Source organism: Myotis myotis, unplaced genomic scaffold (genome assembly GCF_014108235.1).
Source record: "Myotis myotis isolate mMyoMyo1 unplaced genomic scaffold, mMyoMyo1.p scaffold_m19_p_1, whole genome shotgun sequence".
In the NCBI taxonomy this organism is placed as follows: Eukaryota; Metazoa; Chordata; class Mammalia; order Chiroptera; family Vespertilionidae; genus Myotis; species Myotis myotis.
The window spans coordinates 169,025,307-169,052,070 of record NW_023416313.1 but is presented as its reverse complement, the minus strand read 5'-3'; the positions used below and the strand labels follow the sequence as shown (position 1 = coordinate 169,052,070).

The window sequence follows — 26,764 nt, the reverse complement described above, 5'->3', positions numbered from 1 at the left end:
GTATGGTTCCATTCCAGTGGGGTTTTGTTGATTTTCTGTCTGGATGATCAATCCATTGCTGGTAGTGGGGTATTGAAGTCTCTTTCAATATTATTGAAGTAGAAATAAGCAATATAATAATTGTTTATTTGTTAATATTTGCTTACTATATTTCAATGATCATCTGTTGGAATTGTATATATTTACGATTGTTGTATCTTACTGATATATTGACCCCTTTATCATTATATGACTTTCTTAGTCTCTTCTTACCATTTTTGGCTAAACTCTATTTTGTCTGATAAGTATGGCTACGCCCACTTTCTTTTGGTTTCCAGTTGTTTAGAATATCATCTTCTATCCCTTCCCTTTGAGCCTGGGTATGTCTTTAGAGCTGAAATGAGTCTGCTGTACACAACAAAAAGTTTTGTTTTGTTTTTTATTTTTTATTTTTTATTTTTTTTAATATATATTTTATTGATTTTTTACAGAGAGGAAGGGAGAGGAATAGAGTTAGAAACAGTGAGAGAGAAACATCCATCAGCTGCCTCCTGCACACCCCCTACTGGGGATGTGCCCGCAACCAAGGTACATGCCCTTGACCAGAATTGAACCTGGGACCCTTTGGTTCGCAGGCCGATGCTCTATCCACTGAGCCAAACCGGTCAGGGCTGTTTTGTTTTTTAATCTATTCAGCCACTTCATACCTTTTGATTGGTGAGTTCAATCCATTTACTCTTAAGCTGATACCTGATATGTAAGGACTCACTACTGGCATTTTCTTTTGCCTTCTGGTTGTTTCTCCATTGTTTCTTTCCCTTCTATTTGTGTCTATCTTTGTAATTTGGAAAAATCCATGGTGGTTATCTTTGTCTCCTTTTTTTTTAATGTTTCATGTCTCTGCTCTAGATTTTTGCTTTGTGGTCACCATGAAGTTGACATAGAACATCTCATAGATAAAAATACTTCAGTCCTTTTTCTTATACCAATTTATCCTCATTTGCCTATATAGATTCCATCCCCTTTTATTATTATATATTATTCCAAAATTGAATTAGCTCTCTAATTCTGACGGTCACCTTAGAGTTTTATGGAATTTCACCTTTTCATTCAACTGGAAGAGTTTCTTTCAACATTTTTTGTAAGGCAGATCTAGTGGTGGTGAACTCCCCACTTCTTGTCTGAGAGAGCCTTTATTTTTCTTTTATATCTGAAAGATAACTTTGCTAGGTGAAGTATTCTTGGCTGAAAATTTTTATCTTTTAACATGTCATTCTACTTTTTTCTGGCCTGTAGAGTTTCTGCTGAGAAATCTGCTGATAGTCTAATGGGAGATATTCATCCCCCCTCCCGGTAATAACCATGTTTTAATCATTGACATTTTACAGTTTCATTATAATGTGTCTGGGTAAAGGTTTTTTGTATTGAGATAATATGTTCTATTAGCTTCACATGGATTTTCATATCCAGTCTCTTCCCCAGGTTTTGGAAGTTCTCAGATATTATTTCTTAAAGCCTCTGCCCCCTTCTGTCTCTTATCCTTTTTGTACACCAATTAATCTTATGTTGGCTTTTCTGATGGAGCCTTATAATTCCGTAGTGTTTCTCTCTCCTCTTCTACCTGAATCATTTCTAAAGTCTGATCATCCAGCTTGCTAATTCTGCCTTCCATCTGATCTGCATTTTCAGTGCTCTCTAATGCATTGTTTCTCACTTACTGAATTCTTTGGCTCCAGTATTTCTGTTTAGTTCTTTTTTGGGCATTTCAATCTGTTAAAGTACCCTTCTGTTCATTCATTTTATTCTTGAGTTTATTGAAGTGTCTTTCTCAGTTTTCTTGTAATGTATTGAATTTCTTCATGGGAGCTATTTTGAATTCTTTATCGGTATTCAGTATTCCATGTTTTTTGGGTTCAATTACTGGAAAATCGTCACTTTCTTTGTGTGATACCATGTTACCATGATTTTTCATAGTATTTTATGAAATGTGCCTCTGCTGCCACATTTGAAGTAGCAAACAACTTTCATATTTAGGTAAGACTTTGTTTACTTTGATTCTAACAGTTCAACTGATTGGCATTAAGAAGCCTTTTGGTTTCTCTTACTGTAGCTAACCAGCTGCCAAAGTTAGGACCACACATTAAAAAGCTGGTGTAAAAAATAAAGGGGGGCCTTGCCGGTTTGGGTCAGGGGTTGAGTGTCAACCCATGAACCAGGAGGACATGGTTCAGTTCCTGGTCAAGGAGCATGCAGGATGCAGCCGATCGATGATCCTTTCTCATCGTTGATGTTTCTATCTCTCTCCCTTCCTCTCTCTGAAATCAATAAAAACATACTTTTAAAAAATAAGGGGGAGCTGGCAGAATGAGGGTGTGCTTTGGGTGTACTCATGGCCTGGTAGAGGGATCTTCAAGTGGAGGAGTCACAGCAGTCCATGGGGCAGACCTCTTACTGGACTCCTAGGGCAGACAGTTCCTTTAGTTGTCTTTATCTGCCTGTCTCCCTTTCCGTCCCTTTCTTTCCCTTTCCCCCACTCACAGAGGTCTAAGGAATATGCATGTTACTGAGGAACGGTGGGACCCTCCAGTTGTACCCCATGCATCTTGGCAGACTTTCATTCATGCCTGTCACTTTCCTCCTTCTCTGCTACAAAGGCACCACTGACATTGCTGCCACCACAACTCCCTTGGTTCCATGACCACCTCTAAGGTCCAATCCACTCACTTTCAGATCACAAATGGATGGATCTCTTGGGTGTGTTGGTGTGCTGTGCAGGTACACTTTGTTCAGCTATGCCTTTAGTTGTAAGTCAAGGAGAGAGAAAGAAAAAACAACTCATGTTACTAACATCACTCTCAGCTTCACCCTACAAATGCCAACATTTGTAGTCTTCCTTGGAACACATCCTTTCTTTGTACAAAACCAGTACCAGACGGGAATCAAACCTGTGGTCTAGGTTTCAGAAGTAATACTTACTCAGTGGAGTTAATGAGGTAAGAAGAATATCAGTACTATTGATGGCTGCAGTTCTGGAAGTCAGGTGGGGAAAGTGTTTCAAGGAGGAAGGGGAGTGATCAACTGTTGAATCTTGCTGATGGGTCAGGTAAGATGAACATGATCATTGGATTTAACAATATGGAGGTCATTGATGATCTTAAGAAAAGCAATTTTGCTGGAATGATAAGAGGGCAAACCTGAATGAAGTGGGTTCAAGAAAGAATGGGGAAAATCAGTCAGCATGTCAAAATATATTTCAAGGAATATTGCCATAAAAAGAAGGAAAACATAATAGCTGGAGAGGAAGTGGCATTGAGTGTAAGTGAACCCACATGTACTTGTTAGCCAGTTCCAACAACTATAAACACTTTGATAATCTTGTTTCATCTATAACCACATCCTTTTTTAGTGGAATATGTTAAAAAATCATGACTTCACCTCTGATAATTTTAGAATGTATTATTTATAGATGACAACAAAGATTGTGATCCCTCTAGCAGTATTAACAATAGTGCCTTAATATGATTTAATAACTTACCTGTGTCTAGCTTTTTCCAATAGAGAGAGGCTTTCTTTAAATATATCTTTATTGATTTCAGAGAGGAGAGGAGAGGAGAGGAGAGGGGAGGAGAGGAGAGGAGAGGAGAGGGGAAGGGAGGGGAGGGGAGGGGAGGGGAGGGGGGGGGGGAGGGGAGGGGAGGGGAGGGGAGGGGAGGGGAGGAGGGAGGGGAGGGGAGGGGAGGGGAGAGGGGAGGGGAGGGGAGGGGAGGGGAGGGGGGAGGGGGAGGGGAGGGGGGAGGGGGAGGGGAGGGGGGGGGGGGAGGGGAGGGGGGAGGGGAGGGGAGAGGGGAGGAGGGGAGGGGAGGGGAGGGGAGAGGGAGGGGAGGGGAGGGGAGGGGAGGGGAGGGAGAGTCAGAAACATCAATGATGAGAGAGAATCAGTGACCGGCTGCCTCCTGCAAAGCCCCCTACTGGGGATCAAGCCCACAACCCAGGCTGGGCCCTTGACCAGAATCCAACCTGAAACCCTTCAGTCCGAAGGCCAACGCTCTATCCACTGAGCTAAACCAGCTAGGGTGAGGAGAGGCTTTTTTAAGGGAAAAATAACATCGTGGGAATGATCCAGGAGATGGAACACTAGATGATACAGGAAAGAGAAATGGGCCTTGGTGCCCACCTGAAGGAGAAGTAGGGTCAGAATGATCACCCATGTTTCCTAGACCCCGATCCTTAGATGACAAGGAGGAGAAGGAAGGCAAATTCACTTGGCTGCCATTAAGAAACAATACAAAGAGCATCCAAGGTGAGTGGTCCAGAAGCAAACATAGTTCCTGGGTTCAGGAATTTATCTTTGCTTTGGATGCAATCTGAATGCCAAGTCACTGGACACTCTATTTTTGAAGAACCGGTGTTAATGAGTGGTCCATTGCAAGGCCCAGTGAGCTGGTCATTGCAGAATTCTTCCATCTGGGCCTGAAAGGGAAAAATAGCTATTGCCCCCACTTTCCATTTTATCCCTGGGTTTCTGCTTTATGATTTGAAAGTTTGCAATATCAGTTTGAGTTTTTCTCAATTGTTTCATGGCTAACTGAAAATTTATTCAATACATGATTTTCCTCTTTTACCTTTATCTAAACTGTCTTGTGTATTCACTTGTGCCTACTTTCACAACTATTAATAATTACCATGGCTCATTATTATTTATTCGGCATTTACCCCATGCTGGGGTGTACTCATTTGAGACTTCGAGTGACTTGCTCAAAGACATATGGTAGGTAAGTGACCAGTTATTAAACCAAGGTCATCTGACCTGTGAGGCTTCCATCTCAGCCACAATACTGCTTCCGTTTGGTTATCAACTAGCAGTTCCCCACAGCCAGCAGCAAAATGACAGGCTGAAAAGCAAACTAAAAAACGTGGACTGGACTCTTGACCCTACCTGTTCTAATCTCAGCTCTACCACTTTTTATTTAAAAAAAAAAAAGTTTTTTTTTTAATATATTTTTATTGATTTTTTACAGAGAGGAAGGGAGAAGGATAGAGAGAAACATTGATGAGAGAGAAACATCAATCAGCTGCCTCCTGCACACACCCCCACTAGAGATGTGCCTGCAACCAAGGTACATGCCCTTGACCAGAATCGAACTTAGGACCCTTCAGTTCTCAGGCCAACGCTCTAGCCACTGAGCCAAATCAGCTAGGGCTCTACCACTTTTTAATTCAATAACATTGGACAAATTATTTCACCTCTTGTAATATGTTACCTCATCAGGGGGGAAACCTATTAATAATAGTATTTACAAATAAGGATGTGCTAAAGATTGAATTCTATAATACATATAATGTACACAGTCCAGAACCTGACACATAGCAAGTACTAAATAAATGTTACCTAAATTTATACCCATGTTTTATCCCTAAAACATGCTGCTAATCACCTTACCCCTAATCAGCTTTGGGCAAGTGACTTCACATCTCTGTATATCATGTTCCCCACCTGTAAAATGAGGCTCTACTATTTCCCTGATTGCTTTGTAGAGCTTTGAGAATCACCGTACAATGTACGGTATACCTCGGTGACCATATATCCTACTTTTGCCCTGTCAGAATAATAAATTATAAGAAAACCCAAAATTTCCTTTCTCTGACCATCTTACAAAACTCATTTTTTCTCCTTTTCTTGCAGTGACTGTATTTGATCTGGTGAGCTATTACATCTTCTCTGCTTATTACTTATTTTTGGAATTACATTACAAAGACCTTTTTTAAAACTGCTCATTTCCCCAAAAATAAAAAGAGTAATTATAAAAATAAATCACACAAATCATATAAAAACCAAAAAAAAAATTAAGAATAATTTTAGGATGAGGTATATAACCAGTTCACCAGAGATTAAAAAGATTAAAAACAACAGATAAGATCATTAGGGTTCATTTTTATCCAGCAGTCAGATAGGCAGGGAGTTGGGAGACGGGACTAGCTTTGGATTCTGAGCTGAGAGGGTTGGTCTAAAGTCAGCTGCTCTTATTCCACAAGGTTTCCTGGGCGGGGACATCAGAGAAAATTGTTTCTTGGCTTTGAAATGTCTGCCTAACAACAAATGACTTTTACAGGATGGGGAGACCACTTCTTGCTTTTATCTTCAAAATTTATTTTGGAATTAACTGTTACCCCAGTGAAAGAATGACTTGAGAGCTTCGATAGCTTATTTTGGAAGGGAAGTGGTATCATTCTTTATTCACCTTGACAACAAGCCACTTTGACATTTAGAAGTGCTCAGATTTTTAGCCCTAGCCAGTGTGGCTCAGTTGGTTGGAGCATCCGTCACCTTGAACACCAAGCATGTCAACCTCAAAGGCTAACACAGGCCAAATTAAATGAGGTATGTGGCCCGCAGGCCGGGAGTTTGGAATGTTTGTTGTACACCGAAAGGTTGTGGGAGTTTGATTCCTGGACATGATGAGAGGCAACTGATCAATGTTTCTCTAAAAATAAATTTTTAAAAAACACACACACACACATATCCTCAGGTGAGGATTTAAAACTTTTTAAATAAAAGTGCTCAGATTTTTGGAGGCAGGTCCAAGATGGCTAGCATGTAAGGACACTAAACTCACTCCCTCCCACAAACACACTGTTATTCAATTTAGTAAAATAACCATGTTGCCCTAGCCATAGCAATCAGACAAAAAATAAAAGGTATCCAAGTTGGAAAGGACACTATAGACAGCACCAAAAAACTATTAGAACTAATAAATGAATCCAGTGAAGTTTCAGGATATAAAATTAATATACAGAAATTCATTGTATTTTATTGTTTCTATACACTAATAATGATCAAATGGAGAAATTAAGAAAACAATCCCATTTACAATTGCTTCAACAATAATAACCAAAGAGGTAAAAGACCTATACTCTGAAAATTATTAAGACATTGAATAAAAATTGAAGAACACACAAATAAAAAATATATACTGTGCTCATGGATTGGAAGACTATAATTAAAATGTCCATACTACCCAATGCATGCTACAGATTCAGGGCAGTTCCTATCAAAACACCAATAGCATTCTTCTCAGAACTTGAATGATCCTAAAATTTATATGGAACCACAAAAGATTCCAAATAGCCAAAGCAATCTTGATGAAGAACAACAAAATTGGTGGTATCATACTCCCTAATTTCAAACTATATACTACAAAGCTATAAAAATCAAAATAGTGCCCTAACCAGTTTGGCTCAGTAGATAGAGCGTCAGCCTGCGGACTCAAGGATCGCAGGTTCAATTCCGGTCAAGGGCATGTACCTTGGTTGCAGGCACATCCCCAGTAGGGAGTGTGCAGGAGGCAGCTGATCAATGTTCCTCTCTCATCGATGTTTCTAACTCTATCCCTTTCCCTTCGTCTCTGTAAAAAATCAATAAAATAAAAAAAAAGAAAAAGAAAAATAGTATGGTACTGGCACAACAACATACACATAGATCAAAGGAATAGAATAGAGTCCAGAAATAAACTCTTGCTTATATGGCCAATTAATCTATGACAAAGGAAGCAAGAATATATACAACTAGAGGCCCAGTGCACAAAATTCATGCACTGGTGGGGGGTGTCCCTCAGCCCAGCCTGCACCCTCTCCAATCTGGGATCCCTCTCACAACCCAGGACTGCTGGCTCCCAACCGCTCACCTGCCTGCCTACCTACCTGATTGCCCCTAACCACTTCTGCCTGCCAGCCTGATCACCCCCTAACCACTCCCCTGCCAGCCTGATCGACGCCTGTTCCCCTGCTGGCCTGGTTGCCCCCAACTTCCCTCCCCTGCAGGCCTGGTCCCCCCCAACAATGGTCCTCCCCTGCCAGCCCAGTTGCCCCTAACTGCCCTCCCCTGCAGGACTAGTCCCTCCCAACTGCCCTCCCCTGCAGTCCTGGTCCCCCACAACGGCCCTCTCCTGCAGGCCTGGTTGCCCCCAACTGCCCTCCCCTGCCAGCCATCTTGTGGCCACATGGGGGTGGCCATCTTGTGTGTTGGAGTGATGGTCAATTTGCATACTGGTTGTGACTAATTAGCATATCCCTCTCTTATTGTATAGGATGAGGTAAAGACAGTGCCTTTAATAACTAGTGTTGGGAAAACTGGACAGTCACGGGTAAAAGAATGAAACTGAACACTTATACCATACACAAAAATTAACTCAAGCCCTAGCCAGTTTGGCTCACTGAATAGAGCGTCGGTCTGGGGACTGAAGGGTCCCAGGTTCGATTCCGGTGAAGGGCATGTACCTTGGTTGCAGGCACATCCCCAGTAGGGGGTGTGCAGGAGGCAGCTGATCGATGCTTCTCTCTCATAGATGTTTCTAATTCTCTATCCCTCTCCCTTCCTCTCTGTAAAAAATCAATAAAATATATTTTAAAAAATTAACTCAAAATGGATTGAAGACTCAAATGTAAGGCCTGAAATCATAAAACTTCTAAAAGAAAACAGGCAGTAAACTCTTTGACACAGCTCTTAACAATGTCTTTTTGCATATGTCTCCTTGGGGAAGGCAACAATAAAAGTAAACAAATGGGACTACATCAAACTAAAAAGCTTCGGCACAATGACAGAAATCACCAAAATGAAAAGACGACATACTGAGTGGGAGAAGATATTTGCAAATGATATATCCAATAAAGGGTTAATATCCAAAATATATAAAGAACTCATACAACTCAACATCAAGGAAACAATCTAATTTAAAATTGGCAGAAGCAATGAATAAACACTTCTCTAAAGGCATAGAGATGCGGGAGTGCATCGAGGGTGCGGGAGCAGCTTCTTGGTTCCTTGCTCCTGTGACATGGCTTTCAACTTTGGGGCTCCCTCGGGCACCGCTGCAGCCACCACAGCTCCCACGGGTGGGTTTGGATTATTTGGGACAACGGCTACAACAGCAGATTCTGCATTCAGCCTTTCTGCTCCAACTAACACAGGCACTACTGGACTCTTCGGTGGTACTCAGAGCAAAGGTTTTGGAATTGGTACTGGTTTAGGAACAGAATTGGGATTTGGAGGATTTAATACACAGCAGCAGCAACAACAACAACAAACTACATTAGGTGGTCTCTTTGGTCAGCCTACAAAAGCTCCTGCCCAGTCCAACCAACTGATAAATACTGCAAATGCTCTTTCTCCTCCAACGCTGTTAGGAGACGAGAGATGCTATTTTGCCAAAATGGAATCAACTGCAGGCTTTTTGGGGAACAGGAAAAGGATATTTCAACAATAACATTCCACCAGTGGAATTCACACAAGAAAATCCCTTTTGCCAATTTAAGGCAGTAGGTTATAGTTGTATGCCCAATAATAAAGATGAAGATGGGCTAGTGCAGTGGTCGGCAAACTGCGGCTCGCGAGCCACATGCGGCTCTTTGGCCCCTTGAGTGTGGCTCTTCCACAAAATACCTACTTCTGTGCATGGGCCAAGAAGTTTCAATCGCACTGTACGTGCACGCCTGCACGTGGTATTTTGTGGAAGAGCCACACTCAAGGGGCCAAAGAGCCACATGTGGCTCGCGAGCCGCAGTTTGCTGACCACTGGGCTAGTGGTTTTAGTTTTCAAAAAAAATAAAATAAATATTTGAAGCCAACAACAGCAATTGGTGGAATCATTGCATAAAGTTCTGGGAGGAAACCAGACCCTTACAGTAAATGTAGGGAGTATTAAACATTGCCAGATGATCAGACAGAAGTTGTCATCTGTGTTATTGTGCATTCTCCAAATGGTACTTCAAGAAGAGTTCCAGCTACAACACTATATGCCCAAAGCAACATAAAAACACAGCTGCAGCAACTTGGTGTAACCCTCTCTCTGACTAGAACAGAACCTTCCCCTGCACAGGTCAAACAGCTCTTACAGAACCCCCTGCTGGTGTTGATCCTATCATCTGGGAGCAAGCCAAGGTGGAGAACCCTGAATCTGAGAAGTTAATTCCTGTACCAATGGTGGGTTTCAAAGAACTTCTTTGAAGACTGAAAGTTCAAGATCAGATGACTAAGCAGCATCAGACCAGATTAGATATTATATTTGAAGATATTGGTGAATTATAGAAGAATCAAACTACAATTATGGCCAAAATAGCACGATACAATAGGAAACTCCTAGACCTTTCCCACAGAACCTTACAGGTCCTGATCAAACAGGAAACTCAGAGGAAGAGTGGATATGCCACCCAAGCTGATGAAGAGCAGTTGCGAGTTCAGCTACATACAATTCAGGGTGAACTAAATGCACCTACTCAGTTTAAGGGCCGACTAACTGAACTGATGTCCCAAATCGGATGCAGAATCATTTTGGAGCAGTCAATTCTGAGGAAAGATATTACATAGATGCAGATCTGTTACGAGAAATCAAGCAGCATTTGAAACAACAAGAAGGCCTTAGCCACTTGATTAGCATCATAAAAGATGATCTAGAAGATAGAAAGTTAGTAGAACATGGATTGAATGAAACCATCTGCATCAGAGGTGGTGTATTTAGTTGACAGATCCCAAACTTGTGTTAAAGGTCGTGAACTATATCTTTTTGCTACATCAGGCCTTCCCTAAGGATGAAACTGACCACACGGAGGACAGTGAAAGAAAATCCTCTGCTGGCTTGGTTCTTGAGAAGGTTACTGACAAATTACTGTTCTTCAGATTTGAAATAAGTCACTTCACAGCTCTTCAAAGACAGCCTTTGGAAGATTTACTTAAAGCTGTTACTATGAGAAGTACAGTACATAATTACCAAAAACGTACTATTGTACATTTTTACAACAGCATTTTTCTTTAAAATAATCAGTGTTTAATGATTGTTCTCCATTGAGCCAGTACTCTGCTTTCCATAGCAAGTAAACATGCAATATCTACTTTGCACATAAAATGTATGACTACTTGGCTGTTGGAGATTTGTACTTCAGAATATAAATGTACATCAGTTTTTATATTTGTGAATTCATCTGTGAGAGGAGTAAAGAAAATCCAAGAGTATTTAATGATTAATGTGATTTTCCTTTTATATTATTTTGCTTAATTGACATTTACAGAACACCCATGCAATTAGGATATAACAAAATTACATTTTATCATTTTTGCAACTTTTTGTTTTTTAAACACTTTTATTTCTAAAAAAGATGAAAACAAATTCTTGATTGTAAAAAAAAAAAAAATAAGACATAGAGATGCTCAACAATGCTAATCATCAGAGAAATGCAAATCAAAACCACAATGAGATATCACCATATCTGTCAGAATGGCTAGTATAAAAAAGTCAACAAGTAAGTGGTGGCAAGGGTGTTGAGAAAAGGGATTGTATATTAGTGCAGCCTCTATGGAAAACAGTATGGAGTTTCCTCAAAAAATTAAAAATAGAACTGCCATATGACACAGCAATTCCACTTCAGGGTAGTTATTTGAAGAAATCCAAACACTAATATGAAAAGATCCATGCACCCCTGTGTTCACTGCAGCATTACTTATAATATTCAAGATATGGAAGCAACTTAGTTGTCCATCAGTAGATAAATAGATAAAGATGTGATTGGTTATACATATACAATAGAATATTACTCAGCAATAAAAAAGAATGAAATCTTGCCATTTGTGACAACGTGGATAGACCTACGGGGTATTATGCTAAGTGAATAAGTCAGAGAAAGACAAATAACTTATGATGTCACTTATATGTGGAATCTAAAAAAAAAAAGACTCGGAAACAAAGAACAAATTAATGATTGCGGGAGTGGGGGGGCAGGGAGGATAAGCAGAAAAGGTGAAGAGGAATAAGAGGTACAAACTTCGTTATAAAATAATAAGCCATGGAGATGTAGTGAACACCACAGGAAATAGAGTCAATAATATTTAATAACTTTGTATGGTGACAGATGGTAACTAGTTTAGTGTGGCGATCACATCATAAAGTATATAAATGTTGAATTACCATGTTGTACACCTGAAATATTGTATGCCAACCACATATTTTTTTTACTAAAGCGCTCAGATTTTTTGTACTTTGAGAGGCAATCTACATCATTTCAACATGTCTGAAAGTTACATTTTTCTTTAAGTCAAAAGCATAAAATTATTTTTCCTTTCAGGAAAATGTACAGAGAGAACTAACGGCATTCACCCACTCCCTGACCACTTCCCCAAGTCTTTTTGACCTTTAATGCCCAAGTTCTCTGTACCTCAGTTTCCTCATGGGAGCTTGTGATGTTAACATGAGCGAATAAGAAAGTTACCAGCTGTTCTCAGAATTTCAAAATGGGAAGAAATTGGAATTTATTTTAAGATATTTGGGAAAGCAGTTGTTGACCGTTTCTACATTTGTGCTGCAACAAACACAGCCAAACCCCCTCAGAAAAAGGTTCTTCTTCACTCAGATGACTGGACAACACGGCCAGTAGCAGTTTTTTTTTAAAACCCAACTGTCTTTTTTTAATGTATTTATTTATTTATTGGATATTTCCATTAGAATTCTAAATATTGAGGGCAAATTGCGGAAAGGCATTGTTCTAATCAGGACAGTTGTAAAGCTACTTAGTTGAAATTTCAATTTCATGGTTCTGTCATCTGCATCTTTATTTGCACACTTTTCTGTATGAGAACCCCGCTGGCAATGTTTGTGACAATTTGAGCATCAAATAAAGCATGGTATTAAAGGATAGAACCTGTTGAATAAAGTAAAAAAACCAAAAAAAAACAAAAAACGAGTTCATGCTGAACAACCAAGTGAAGAAGAAAAAGCCATTTCTCCAAGGAGATCTGGTTCCTTTGAGCAGCAGATGGTACTAACATGCTGAATTGCATTTTAAGTTTTTACACCTGTATTCATCAGACTTTAAAATTTATTTTGTTAGCAAGACTAGGTTTAATGGAATGAATGGAACAGCTTTTTGTCCTTTGGTGTTCTATCATTTTTATTACTTGAAATGTTGATAATAGGAAATCAACTATTTTCAAGGTTTTCAAAATATATTAGAATGTAATTTAATATGTATTTTGAAGCTTTCATTTAAAGCATAAATAGTGTTTTCTTCCTTCTCACACTCTATTGAAGACATTACAATTCAATAATCAACAGTAACATTAGAAAACTGAGAGGTGTCAGTGTGGAATTTCCAGATTTAATGCCAATGGGAACAAACTGAAAGTAGGACCCAGCAGAGCTGAGGGAACTTCAACCCACTTCAGGCAATAAAGAAACTCTTCAAAAAAAAAAGGAAGTAAAGCTTTTATCTGACAAAACTATGACGTAATAACAAGATCAGAAGCAGGAAAGGCGCAAAGGAGGGAGCAGTCCCTGGAAACTGGCTGGGGATTAGAGTGAAGCACTGGGCCAGTTTCCCACTCCCACATGCTTAACTCTCACTTGTTTCCCAGTGGAGTGAGGTACAATGACAGCTTCCTGAAGGGAGAGTCTGGCAAGGGAGCCTCCCAGAGTGAGACCTGAAACCTCAGGAGCATCAGGGCTGGAGATCACGGTACCATAGAAATGCCCATGCAGAGACAGGCTAGCCGAACCCCTCACCTCGGGGCTCGTCTGCATCCTGCTCCCTATAATCACCAAAGGTAAGATTCCTGGGCCCCCCACAAACATAAGGTCGAGTTTCCTGGGTCCCAACAATTACCTCAGGTAGATTTTCCCTGAAACCACAATCATCTAAGAGTTTCCCAGGCCCCCCAAATCGTCTAACATAGAGTTTCCTGGGCCAACAATATCACTGAAGGTAGAATTTTCCAGCTCCCACAATTGCCTAAAGTCAAGTTTTCTGACCTAAACAATCACCTAAAGCAGACTTTCCTGTCCCACAAAATAAACTGAGGTAGAATATTCCGGCCTCCTTAATCAACTAAGAGACTATTCTGACCCACACCATCATCTATAGTCAAGTTTCCTGGCCCCTGATAATCACCTAAGGTAGAAATTCTGGCTCCCTGTAATCACCTAAGGTAGAGTTTCCAGGGCCCCCACAATCATGCAGTGGTTCTCAACCTTCCTAATGCCGCGACCCTTTAATACAGTTCCTCATGTTGTGGTGACCCCCAACCATAAATTATTTTCGTTGCTACTTCATAACTATAATTTTGCTACTGTTATGAATCGTAATGTAAATATCTGATATGCAGGATGTATTTTCAGGGGTCACGACCCACAGGTTGAGAACTGCTGAATTAAGGTAAAGATAGCAGATGCCCACAAACACCAGAGACAGAGTTTCCTAATCCCCTACAATCACCTAAGGTGGTTTCCTTCCACCCACCCCCCAACCCCCAATTAATCAAAAAGGTAGACTTTCCTGGCCCACTATAATCACCTAGGTAGACTATCCTGGCCCCCACATTCACCTAAGGTCAAGTTTGCCTGGCACACAATCACCTAAGGTGTTTCCTGGGCCCACGGTCACCTGAGGTTGAGGATCCTGGGCTACCAAAATAAACTATGGTTGAGTTTACTGTCCCTCCACAATCATCAAGATAGAAATTCTGGACCCCCCTCCCCCATTATCACCTAAATTCGAGTTTCCAGGACCCCACAATCACCTGAATTTATGTTCCTAGGCTCCCATCATCACCTAAGGTTGAGTTTATTGGGCCCACAATGACCTGAGGTAGAGTTTGCTGCGCCTCCCTAAATCACCAGAGCTTCCCGAGCCCACAATTATCTAAGGTTGACTTTCCTTGGCCCCCACAATCACCTAAGGGCAAATACCCTGGCCCTTGGCAATCATGTATGGTAGATGTTTCTTGCCCCTCATAATCACCTAAGGTAATCATTCCCAGGCCCCCAGATCAGCTAAGGTGGACTTGTCTGGGCTCACAATCACCTAACATAGACTTGCACAGGCCCACAATCATTTTAGGTAGACTTTCTTGGGTCCATAATCATCTAAGAGATTCCTAGGACAACAGTCACCTAGGGTCAAGTTTTCTGTGTCCCAACAATTGCCTAAGTTTCCTGGGCCCCCAATCACCTAATGAAGAGTTTCTGGGCCCAAAATCATCTATAGTAGTGCCTTCTGCCTCCACAATCAGCTATGATAGTTTCCTCAGTGCCCTCAATTACCTAAGGTATTATTTCTGGAGACTCCACATTCATCTATGGTCAAATTTCCTGGGCCCACTAACACCTAAGGTCAAGTCTTCTGGGCCCCAAACCACCTGAAGTCAAGTGTTCTGAGCCCACAATCACCTTAGGTATTGTTTCCTAGGCCCCCACAGTTACCTAAGCTAAAGTCCCTGCCTCCCCCCTCCCCCAGACATATAAGGACGACTTACCTAGCCCCATATTCAGCTAAGCTCGAGTTTCCAGAGTCCCCATAATCACCCAAAGCCCAGCTTCTCAATCTCCAAAAGTTGAGATCCCTGACCCACCTAACTAAGGAAAACAATCCTGACCTCCACATCACCTCAGATCGAGATTCCCACCTACCCCCCATGATAAACTGTCAAGATTCATGTGTCTGCACAGTTCCCTCAGCTACAGTTTCCTGGGCCCCCGCAGGCACATGAGTAATAAATCCCTAAGCACCCCCCAATAGCCAAATTAGACTATCTTTGAACCCCACAATAACCTAAGATAGAATTCCTGGGCCCATAATCACCTAAAGTCAAGTTCCCTGGGTTCCCTTAATTACCTAATGCAGGGATTCCTGGACCCTCATATTCATCTAAGGTAGATTTTTCAGATCCCCTACAATCATCTATGGTAGGGTATTTTGGCCCCACAATCACCTAGGTCAAGTTTCCTGGACAACCAAAATTACTTACTGGTAGTTTCCTGGCTTCCCACAATTAGGTAAGTGAGAAATTCTTCACACCCCAAATCACCTAATAGTTTCCTGGGCTCCCACAGTCACATAAGGTCATGATTCATAAGACCCCAGTTACCTAAGATAGAGCTTCCTATGCCCACAATCACCTTTGGTAGAGTTACATACTCCTCCCCACCCCCCCTAATCACCTAAGGTAGACTTTCCCAGGTACACAGTCACCTAAAGTGAAGTTTCCTGGGCACAAATCATCTAAGGTTGGGTTTCTGGGGTCACAATAACCTTAGATAGAGTGTCCTGGTGCTCCCCCTCCCAACACATACACTCTACAATCATCTAAGCTAGAGTCCCTCAAACCCAAACAAGCACACAAGGTAGACTTTCATGGGTCTCCAAATTAGCTAAGCTAGAGTTTCCTGGTCCCCAAACGCACATCAAGTTGATTCCTGAACCCATAATCACTTAAGTTGAGATTCATGGCCCTCACAGTCTCCTAAGGTAGAGTGTCTTGAACCCCAACAGTCACCTAAGGTGTAGTTTTCTGGTCCCACAATTATCTAAAACTAGAAGCCCGGTGCACAAAATTCATGCACTGGGGGAGGAGGGTGTCCCTCAGCCCAGCCTGCACCCTCTCCAATCTGGGATCCCTCGGGGGATGTCAAACATCCCTCTCACAATCCAGGACTGCTGGCTCCCAACCATTCGCCTGCCTGACTGCCCCTAACCACTTCTGCCTGCCAGCTGATCACCCCTAACCACTCCCCTGCCAGCCTGATCAACGCCTAACTGCCCCCCTGCTGGCCCAATCACCCCCAACTGCCCTCCCCTGTTGGCCCAGTAGCCCCCAACTGCCCTCCCCTGCTGGCCCAGTAGCTCCCAACTGCCCTCCCCTGCTGACCTGGTCACCCCTAACTGCCCTCCCCTGCCGGCCATCTTGTGGCCACATGGGGGTGGCCATCTTGTGTGATGGTCAATTTGTATATTACCTCTTTATTATATAGGATAGCATTTCCTGGGTTTATACTCGCCTAATTTAGAATTCCCTGGTCCCCTACAATCAACTAAAGCTGAGTATCCTGGGTGACCACAATTACCTAGAGCTCCCTGGTCCTCCACAGGCACACAAAGTAGACTTTCCTGGGCCATCACAATCAGTAATGTTTCTTGGGGCCCCACAATCCCCTAAGGCCCTGGTCGGCAAACTGCGCATGGGCCACGAAGTTTGAATTGCACGTGGTATTTCATGGAAGAGCCACACTCAAGGGGCCAAAGAGCCGCATGTGGCTCGCGAGCCGCAGTTTGCCAACCACTGCCCTAAGGTAAGAGTTCCTACTAGGAAACAGGCTCAAACTTGGCTGGAGCCTGCACATCGTTTCATCGAAATTAGTAGCGGTCAACTCCATTCACCCATAGCTCCACTTGGGGGAGCTCTGCGCCAATGCCCGGGCCTCTCACCTCCCTGACATTCTGATGTAGTTGGTCTACATGCTGGTTACAGCATTCCCTGGTGATTCTAATCAGCAGCCAGAATTAAGAAATACTGATGGAGACCCTCATCAGTAACAATGAACTAATCTCCAAGGGTCACCAAACACTGAAAGGAAACCGTAATTACATGGGAGAGGTAACAAACTCAGCAGAAAGAATATTCCCAAGGAAGCAGCAAAAAAGAAGAAACTAGGATAAAACTTTAAAGTAAATATTAATACCTCAGATTTGGAAAGGTCTCCAGCCACTAAAAATCTTCCTGTGGTAAAAGTTCTTGGAAATTAAAAATATTACTTAAATAAATTTGCTTGGTATTATTTTTATAGCAACTTTGTAAAAAAACAAAACAAAACGCTTATCTTTTTAATGTTTTTTCTTCCACCGTTTTTTGCAATTTTTGGATTAAACTCACCATTTTAAGTATTTTAAAGTTATAAGTCAGTGGTTTTTAGTATATGTAAAATATTGTGTCACCATCACCATTTTCTAATTCCAGACATTTCCTTCACCTCAAAAAGAAACCCCATATCCATGAGGCAGTCACTCCAATTCCCCTGCTCCCAGCCCCTGGCAACCACTAATCTGCTTTCTGTCTCTACGAATCTGCCTTTTCTGGACATTTCATACAAATGGAATTGTACAGTAAGTGGCTTTTTGTGTCTGTCTTCTTTCACTTAGCCTAATGTTTCAATGTTTATCCATGTCGTAGCATGTGTCAGTACTACATTCCTTTTCTATGGCTGAGTCATACTCCACCGTATGGCTAGACCACACTTTGGCCATTCATCTGCTGATGGACCTTTGGGCTGTTTGCACTTTTTGGATATGATGAATAATGCTGCCATGTACGTTCTTTTACAAGGCATTTGTATGAATGTACATTTTCAGTTTTCTTAGGTATAGTCCTAGGACTGGAATTACTGGGTCCGATGGTAGTTCTATGCTTAACATTTTGAGGAACCGCAAGCTGTTTTCCACAGAGGTTGTACTATTTAGCGTTCCCACCAGCAATATGTGAGGGTTCCAACTTCTGCTTTTAAACCGCGGGGTTCCGAAGGGAAAGGGGAGAGACCTGCCCAGAGATGATCTGAGGCAGTGGTTCTCAACCTTCCGGCCCTTTAAATACAGTTCCTCGTGTTGTGACCCAGCCATAAAATTATGTTCGTTGCTACTTCATAACTGTAATGTTGCTACTGTTATGAATCGTAATGTAAATATCTGATATGCAGGATGGTCTTAGGCGACCCCTGTGAAAGGGTCGTTCGACCGTCAAAGGGGTCGCGACCCACAGGTTGAGAACCGCTGAGAGGAACCTACACCTTGAGCCTTTACAATACAGAAAGGACTGAGGCCCTCAGCACCCTGCCCCTTGACTTTCCCAGTGCCATACAGCCACCCAGCCTGACTTGCCAATCCCACAGCCCGCGGGCAGAGGGCAGCGTGCCTCTCCTAGAGGAGGTCAGAGCTCAGCTGCTGCTGTCCTCCCTCTGCCCTGCACAGACCACACTGTTAACCCCCTTCTCCCCAAGGTCTCATCTTCACTTGTCTGCCATTCGGCTGCTGTTACAGGTGCTGCTCATGGAGCGAATTAAATGAGTCAGTTTACAGTTCTCAGCCCTACCTCTTCTAATATCCCTTGAAATTCACAGGAATTGGCCATGTGGGTGACCGCGGTTGGTATAAAACCCTGACTCAAGAAACTCTGATCCCTATTTGGTTAGACACGCTCTTGAGGGCGTGCTTATGACTTACCGGCTGCAACTCTCCACGTTCGATGGCCGCTTCGGAGAGGCAGCCCAGGCTGAACACCCAGATGCGGACCGTGCCTTCCTCTGCTCTGCTGACGTCACCGCTGCATTTTAACCTCCTCCTGAGGCCAAGGCTTTGCAAAGCAGCCTCTCTGAGCTCAGCGCATCATAGCCCGCTGCTCCCCCCTCACACCGGGTACTCCAACCGCAAGGCGAACCTCTTCCCAGTCTGCGGGCCGTGGATCCCGCCGCCACGTGGGGAAGCGTGTGTGTCCCACCCCGCCCGCTGCACGTTGCGATAGCCGCTCCCACGAGGCCAGAGGTGTGCGTTCCTCCTGGAGCACTCCAGGCTCACCTGGCCTCCGTGTGTTTTCCAAGAAGCAGAGCCTGGAAGGGAGGGTTGAATGAAGGAGGATAAAGAAGTGGAGAAGGGAGGGGGGGGGCACTTGGCACCACCATCACCTCCACCTTCTACCGCCTCCCAGCAGCCTTCCTGGCATTTCTCCGGAGTCCCTTTTGCCCTGTAGGTGTTTAACCCAGTCCTGTCCTGGTACAGGCCTTCTACCTTGGACTCTGATTCTTCTTGTAACTACCTGAAGTCCTTCCTGCAAACACCTCCGCAATGATCATGCACAGAGCACTGGCAACACTGCTGTTATCTCTCCGTCCTGACCCCAGGGCCAGCCCGGAGGGGGGGGGGGGGCAGCACAAGGGGGGCCAGCGTAGGGAGGGCCAGCCAAGGGAAGCAGGAGAGTTTATGTTGCAGGGGGGTGGGGAGGGGACTCCGTTTAGCTTACAAGCCAGTTTCCATCCTGTACTTCAGAGAGGGGCACCCCATAACTGTCCCCTCCAAGAGTTGGGGCCCAGTGAGGCCATTGTTCTTGACTTGGGCTGTAATCACAGTGACTTCGATTTCCTGATATGGCCCTGGATATCCTGGCTCGGTCTTGCCTCCAACTGTTTTCTGCATTCGATTTAAGAGGAATGTCAAGTGGGGAGGTGTGTCTGCTGACCTTATGCTTGTCCATAAAATGTCTGTAAACACAGGATGCAGACCTGCTGAAGCATGAAGTCATCCTTCTGCAAGGCTAGTAGGAGAGAGGCTGCCCGCCCAAGGAGAGGTGCGGATTTGTAAAGCCGTCATCAGCCTGCACTCAGCCTCTGCCAAAAACAATCGTTTTGAAGACTTGATTGTAAGTGTTTTTGTTTTTAAGGGTCACTGGCAAACTTGTACTCTGACCACCTGATGAAGAGGAAATCTCCTGGCACTTGGCTTTCAGGAGTAGTTAAACATGTAAAAAGAAAGGCCAAAGTAAGTAAATCTGGGATCTGCACCCTGCAACCCGTCTGCTGTGAGAGACCCTGGAGGCCACTGCTCTCCTGACCATAGGATCAGTGACACTGACCTTGACATCTCCATACGGTGTGGACGCCCTGGTCCAGTCCCACTTCTATGCTGGGTCTGCATGTCAGCCTCCGCTTACATCTTCCACATCCCCTCCTTCTTCTGGAGGTGGGGCCAAACTCTTCATTAGATTCTGTGCCACAGATTAAGTATCCTGTAAGCGGCATTTAAAGAAAACAGGGTAATTTGACTTTGGGTGGTGGGCACATGGTCCTATATGAAGATTTTGTAAATTAGTAATCCACACATGTAACCTATATGTTCATGTAGACTAATGTCATCCCAATAAAACTCTATATAATTAAGAAAAAGAAAATAGGGTAGCCTGGCTCAGTGGTTGAGCGTCAACCTATGAACCAGGAGGTCACAGTTCAATTCCCGGTTAGGGCACATGCCAGGTTTTAGGCTAGATCCCCAGTTGGGGGCATGCAGGGGGCAGCCGATCAATGATTCTCGTCATTGATGTTTCTCTCTCTCTCTCTCTCTCTCTCTCTCTCTCTGAAATAAATTTTAAAACACATTTAAAGAAAATAGAGTACATTTTAAATGATGTTCTTCAGGTTATCAGGAGTGTCATTCTCCATCTTGATACACATAAGAATCACCTGAAGTACTTTTAGAAGGAGGGGTGCCTCTGAGGCTCTGGGGATTCGATCACATTGGTCCAAGTGGGACACGGCTTGAGCAGGTTCTAGAAGTTCCTCACGTGACTCTAAGGTGCAGCCAGGGTGAAAACCAGTGCATTCAATGAGTACCTGATAGGTAACCTTTCAGGATAATCCAGTTCCATTTGAGCTCAATCAAGTTAATTGACCTGGTCAAGATTTCAATTAAATTTAAGATACTTAAAATCAGATGTCCACTTGAATTAGATAAATGTCAACTTTCTTTTTTTGAACTTCTACATAGTTGAAATTTAAAGAGTCCAATAGTTTAATAAGATCTGGTGGGAAAAACAGTAGTTTCTAGTCTCTTCCATTTCCCAATTCCAGAGACAACTTCTTTTAGCTCTTTTAACTGATTCTTTGGCTATTTGCCTCTATATCTTTAAGTAAAATGCTTGGATTACTATTTATTGATTTTCAGTTTGGGAAATTATCTATTGTCTTCGCATGGGACAAGTGAAGATTTCTTTCACACACACACACACACACACACACACACACACATCTCTTGCCACACTCAAATTTGTCCTCCTACCCCATCCAATTCCTATCTAATAAAAGAGAAACATGGTAATTAGCGTACGACTGCTACCCTTCCCATTGGCTAATCAGGGCAATATGCAAATTAACTGTCAGCCAAGATGGCGGCCGGCAGCCAGGCAGCTTGAAACTAACATGAGGCTTGCTTGCTTCAGTGACGGAGGACTCCAACGTTCCCCGCCTGACTTGCCGGCCTCTCAGCTGCAACTCTAAGCAACTATGTAACAAATATAGAAGCTAAACAAAACCCCAGACACCTGCTTTACTCAGCTGGGCTTCAGCCAGCTGGACCGCAACATTGTATCAAATACAGACGGTAAACAAAGGCCAGAAACCTGTTTTCAGCAGCCAAGGCCTCAGAGCTAAAGCTGGCCCAGAATAAAAAAAAGAAAAAAAAAGAAAAAAAGGAGCGGTTGGGAGCTTCAGTCACCCCCAGCCTGAAAACGGCCCTCAGCCCCTCAGCCAGACTGGCCAGGCACCCCAGTCGGGACTCCCACCCTAAAGGGTGTGTGACCAGCTGCAAACAGCCATCATCCCCTCATCCAGGCTGGCAAGGCACCCAAGCGGGACCCCCACCCTGATCCAGGACACCCTTCAGGGCAAACCAGCCAGCCCCCACCCGTGCACCAGGCCTCTATTCTATATAGTAAAAGGGTAATATGCCTCCCGGCACCGGCACCGGGATCAGCGGAGCCGAGAGGCCTCCTGGCACTGGGATCAGCGTGACAGGGGACAGAGCCCAAAGCCCCTGATCGCCCTGTGGCTCTGTGTGTGACAGGGTGCAGCACCCTAACCCCCTGATCGGCCCTGCTCTGTGTGTGACAGGGTGCAGCGCCCTAACCCCCTGATTGGCTCTGCTCTGTGGGTGATAGAGGGCGGCGCCCCAACCCCCTGATCCGCCTTGCTCTGTGTGTGATGAGGGGCGGTGCCCCAACCCCCCTGATGGGCCCTGCTCTGTGAGTGACAGTGAGGAGCTCCTCAACCCCCTGATCGGCCCTGCTCTGTGAGTGACAGGGGGGAGCTCCCCAACCCCCCTGATGGGCCCTGCTCTGTGCGTGACAGGGGGCAGCGCCCCAACCCCCTGATGGGCCCTGCTCTGTGTGTGACAGGGGGTGGCACCGCAACTTCCCTATCGACCCTGCCTTGAGTGTGACAGGGGGTGGTGCCCCAACCCCCCAATCGGCCGTACCCTGAGCGTGACTGAGGGTGGCATCGCAACCTCCCGATCTGCCCTGCTCTGTGCATGACAGGGGGCGGCGCCCCAACTCCCCAATCGGCCCTGCTCTGAGCCCGACCAGGGGCTGCACCTAGGGATTGGGCCTGCCCTCTGCCACCCGGGAGCAGGCCTAAGCCAGCAGGTCGTTATCTCCCGAGGGGTCCCAGACTGCGAGAGGGCACAGGCCGGGCTGAGGGACTCCCTCTCCCCCCCGAGTGCACAAATTTTTGTGCACTGGGCCTCTAGTATAGTTATATCATAATTCTACTTAAACCAATAATAGTTTCTACATTACTAGGATTTTGGTTACCATCCAGAGCTTAGCCATGTAACAAACTATGATTACTTCCCCTTTCTTGAACTATGATTACTTCTCATTTGTTTCCTTGAATTAATAACTCTCTTAATTGTTCACCTGATTAGTTTATTAGTTTTTCTATTTACTTTTCAGTAATCCATCGTTGAGTTCTCTACCCATTGTTTAAATATCTCCTCAAGACCCTTACTCACGTCTGGTATTTTATACATTTCCTCTTCCTGAAGAACTGCCTCCCAAAGTCCCTGACCTGCTCACACCTGGGCCTGTCCTCTGCAGCTGGTACGCACGGTCATCCTGCAACATCCCTGCGGTGTCATCCTTACGGGATTCCCTCACTTTCCTCCCCTATTGGGTCTCCTGTTCTTACATTCCTGTCTTCTTTCCTGGTTTACTTCCTCATTTTGGTGAAATGAAAGAGCACATAAAACCCCACCACACACACAACTATTTTCTCTTCACAAGCGTGGAGAATTATAGTATTTGACAGTAAGGGGGTGGCACTTCTTAGAGCAGCAAGCCAGGGAAAAGACCTAAAAGGTCTGGTAGGAAAACACTGGGTTTATCCAAAATACAGGCAAATTCATTTGTGCTTTTTTTTTTTTTTTTTGCCTGTATTATATTTGGAACCAAAATAATAATTACTCTGTAATCTGTGCTCCCAAGGTAGGTCATCCTGGAATCGGTGTTTTAACAAGGAGCAAGAGAATAGCATAAAAAATAAAGCTCATTTCATCGAAGCTTTACAGAAACAAAAGGATTTCAGCATGATTGCAATCATGTTTTTCCATCACCCAAAAAATCAAGCAGCTAAAGCAATTTCTTTGTTTTAAAAGAAATATATTAAGCATCAATTGCACATCCAGAAAAGGCCCAATTTGGCTATGAAATTGGTTTCCTGCTGGAAAGTCAGGCAAAGTCGGATTAAGGGAGGCCATCGCCCCACAGGTGGCCTGTACCTTTAAGGAACTGGAGTTTCCCCGCTGGAGACAGACCAGCTCTTCAGGGAGTGAAGACCATTTCTCAGAAGTCAGTTTTCAGAAGAAAGAAGTTGGGTTGACTGTGGTTTGACAGCTCTGACCACAGTCTTTACTGCTGCTATTTATATCTTTGAAGCTGTTTTCCAGTAACTGTGCGCAGCCCTGAGGACTGTCCTAGGAGGCCTGAGACCCAGGGCCTGCCCCCCATGGAGATGGAAGGTGGTGGTGGACTGGGTCAAAGCGGGGGCGAAAGATAGCCAGTGGCATTGCAGTGAGGGAAGGAGAGGGTACCTGATGGGCTAAGAACAGCCGGTGACCTGGGGCAGGCTCGGCCACAGGGCGGGGCATGCCTGGCATCTACGCTGCCCTGAGGAAGGCATTCAGAGACAGCCCTGCTCGCCACCAGTGTCCCAACATGACCTGCTCGTGGGCACTGAAAAGAAGAAAAGAGATTCTTACAAAAAGCAATTCTTGGTAAGCCTGGCTCCTCTCTTCATGAAGTGTCAGTAAATGCAGCCTAGGCTCTTGCTTCAGGGTGCCCCCTTGTGGGGAGGTGGAGCCATGACGCCCTCTTTGCCTCTAGACTAGAGTCGAGAGCAGTGGTTCTCAACCTTGGCTGCACATTAGAATCACCTGGGAATCTTTTTAAAATCCTGATTTCTGGGCCTCATCCTCCGGAAATTCTGTTTCGTTGTTACTAATGTTGTGGCCCCACCCATAACAAAGACACAGAATGTTTAGGTTAGTGTGGCATTATAATACTGTGTGCTTGGTACCGCTCCAGGCACTTGGGACACAAACATCATTGAACAGAACTAACAAGATCTACCTTCTTGGAGCTGACATTGAGGGTGTGGGAGACACACAACAAATAAATATCTATCTATATATAAAAAGGTAATTGCTAATTGGTCCTAACAGTGTCACAGTCACGACCGCTAAGGAGGAGGCTGCCTGTGCGTGCGCGGCGGGGCATTGCTCCCAGAGATGGGGTGGAAGCGGGGAGGCGGCCGGAGGAGGCCCGTGCCTGGGAGGGTCGGGGTGAGAGCACGTCGCGCCCCCCTCACCAGTCCTTTGCCACTCACCACTCGCACTCTGAGTGCCCAGCAGCCCACCTGCCAGGGGAAAGAGCACAAGCACAGCACAGCAGGCGGGAGGCTTCCACGCTCTCCTCCGGGAGCCGCTGCATTGCTCTGGAGACAGGGCAGAAGCGGGGAGGCGCCCGGAGAAGGCAGGACCAGCCCAAGGCGACTCAAGGGACTGAGGGCAGGGCTTGAAGCGGCCAGAGAAGGCCGGGGGGGGGGGGGGGGGGGGGGGGAGGCTCGGCCAGGTGGCTGGAGCTCTGTGTGGAGAGGTTCGGGTGTCAAGATCGGGCGGCGGGTGGGTGGGCGGCCCGCCGGATTTTGCGCGCTGGGCTTCTAGTAAGAAATAAGAAAACTGTACAATAGATTAAAGGTGATGTGTTGAAGCAAACAACATGAGAGCGGGATAGGGGATCAAGAAGTGCTGAAAAGTGGGGTGAGGGTGGGCTGCAGGGCTGAACAGGGGCTCCAAGACTTGAAGGCCTGGGACTTAGCCAGGCTGCTGTGAAGAGGGGGAGACATCTATTGCACAAGTATATCTATGCCTCACCTGTTACATTTGTATTTTAACTTCTCTATTACATAGGTAGCCGTATGTAGATTCTTTACAAAGCTCACATATTTCCATAGGAGACCAAAAATACACCAGAATAACAACAGTGGCTGGCTACCTGTGGAAGGTGGGATTGTGGTGACTTTTTATCTTTTTTTATTGTTTGCTGTATTTGCTAAATTTTATAACATGAGTGGGCCCAGTTTTATATCAGGAGTAAAACAGTATATGTTATTACCTGTTTTAAAAACCAGAGTTAATCTACCCTTTAACCTCAGGAAGGGCTTTCCAAAAGGGACAAGAGGTTTAAAGGTGGTGGTGTCCAACCTTTCTGAGGAGACGGCATTCTTCCACCAGGGGGCGCCTTGCTTTCAAGTAAGGAGCTGCCTGAGCCCTGCGTTTGGAAGGGGTTTAAGGCTGAATCTTGCATCATTCCCCTCCCACGCCTACGAACTAAGCTGAGAGTGGCTCAGAAAAGGTTCTGGCACTCTAACGCTTGGTCAGTAATAATATAATCCATTTTCCCTGAAATCAATTAGCAAGTACAGTTTAGTAAGGCATTAGCTCAGGGAAAAGAAAAGAAAAGTAGAGAATGTTCCTTTCCCTTGGGGAGTTAACCCAACCAGAAAGGCCAAACTAATAGTTACCTTCCACAGTGTAAGCGTTAGCAGAGGAGGAGGCCTGGGTATGTGGGGGAGTGAGGGAGAAGGAAGAGATCCAGCAGAGAATAATCAATGCAGAAGCAAATATGAGTCAGCTGGATGTTATCAGATGCTTGAAAGATGGGTGCATAAATGGGGGAAAGGCCACGGGAGAGGGGAGAGCAGGGAAAGAGACCGAGGCCAGGGTCCGGGAGACACAGATAGGGCTGTGAAAAGCCTCTGACCTGGACAGTGCTGGAGATTTTGCAACCTAATGACCCGAAAGGACTGGTTTACCAGGAATTACGCTCCTGGCCCTGGTCTCAGCAAACCCGACTTATCTGAAACCAAACAGCAAAGAGACGTCT

At 44.5% G+C, this 26,764-nt stretch overlaps 1 long non-coding RNA gene and 1 pseudogene across 5 annotated transcripts in view; one reads left to right on the top strand and one right to left on the bottom strand.

The window, feature by feature from the left end:
* LOC118651980 overlaps positions 1 to 25,342 on the bottom strand; it is a 35,188-nt gene extending 9,846 nt beyond the window's left edge. The window contains exons 1-6 of one of the 5 annotated variants that reach the window (XR_004966389.1): positions 24,412 to 25,342; positions 20,405 to 20,557; positions 20,012 to 20,159; positions 19,003 to 19,385; positions 2,956 to 3,173; positions 2,704 to 2,775 (exon numbers count right to left, since the gene is read on the bottom strand). This is a non-coding gene — a long non-coding RNA (uncharacterized LOC118651980). Of the gene's footprint in view, positions 1 to 2,703; positions 2,776 to 2,955; positions 3,174 to 19,002; positions 19,386 to 20,011; positions 20,160 to 20,404; positions 20,688 to 21,008; positions 21,713 to 24,411 lie in introns of those variants that run through there. The other 4 variants (XR_004966392.1, XR_004966387.1, XR_004966394.1 and 1 more) reach the window with 4 other exon arrangements.
* On the top strand, positions 8,811 to 10,971 carry LOC118651973 (annotated as a pseudogene).
* Positions 25,343 to 26,764: the final 1,422 nt, after the last annotated feature.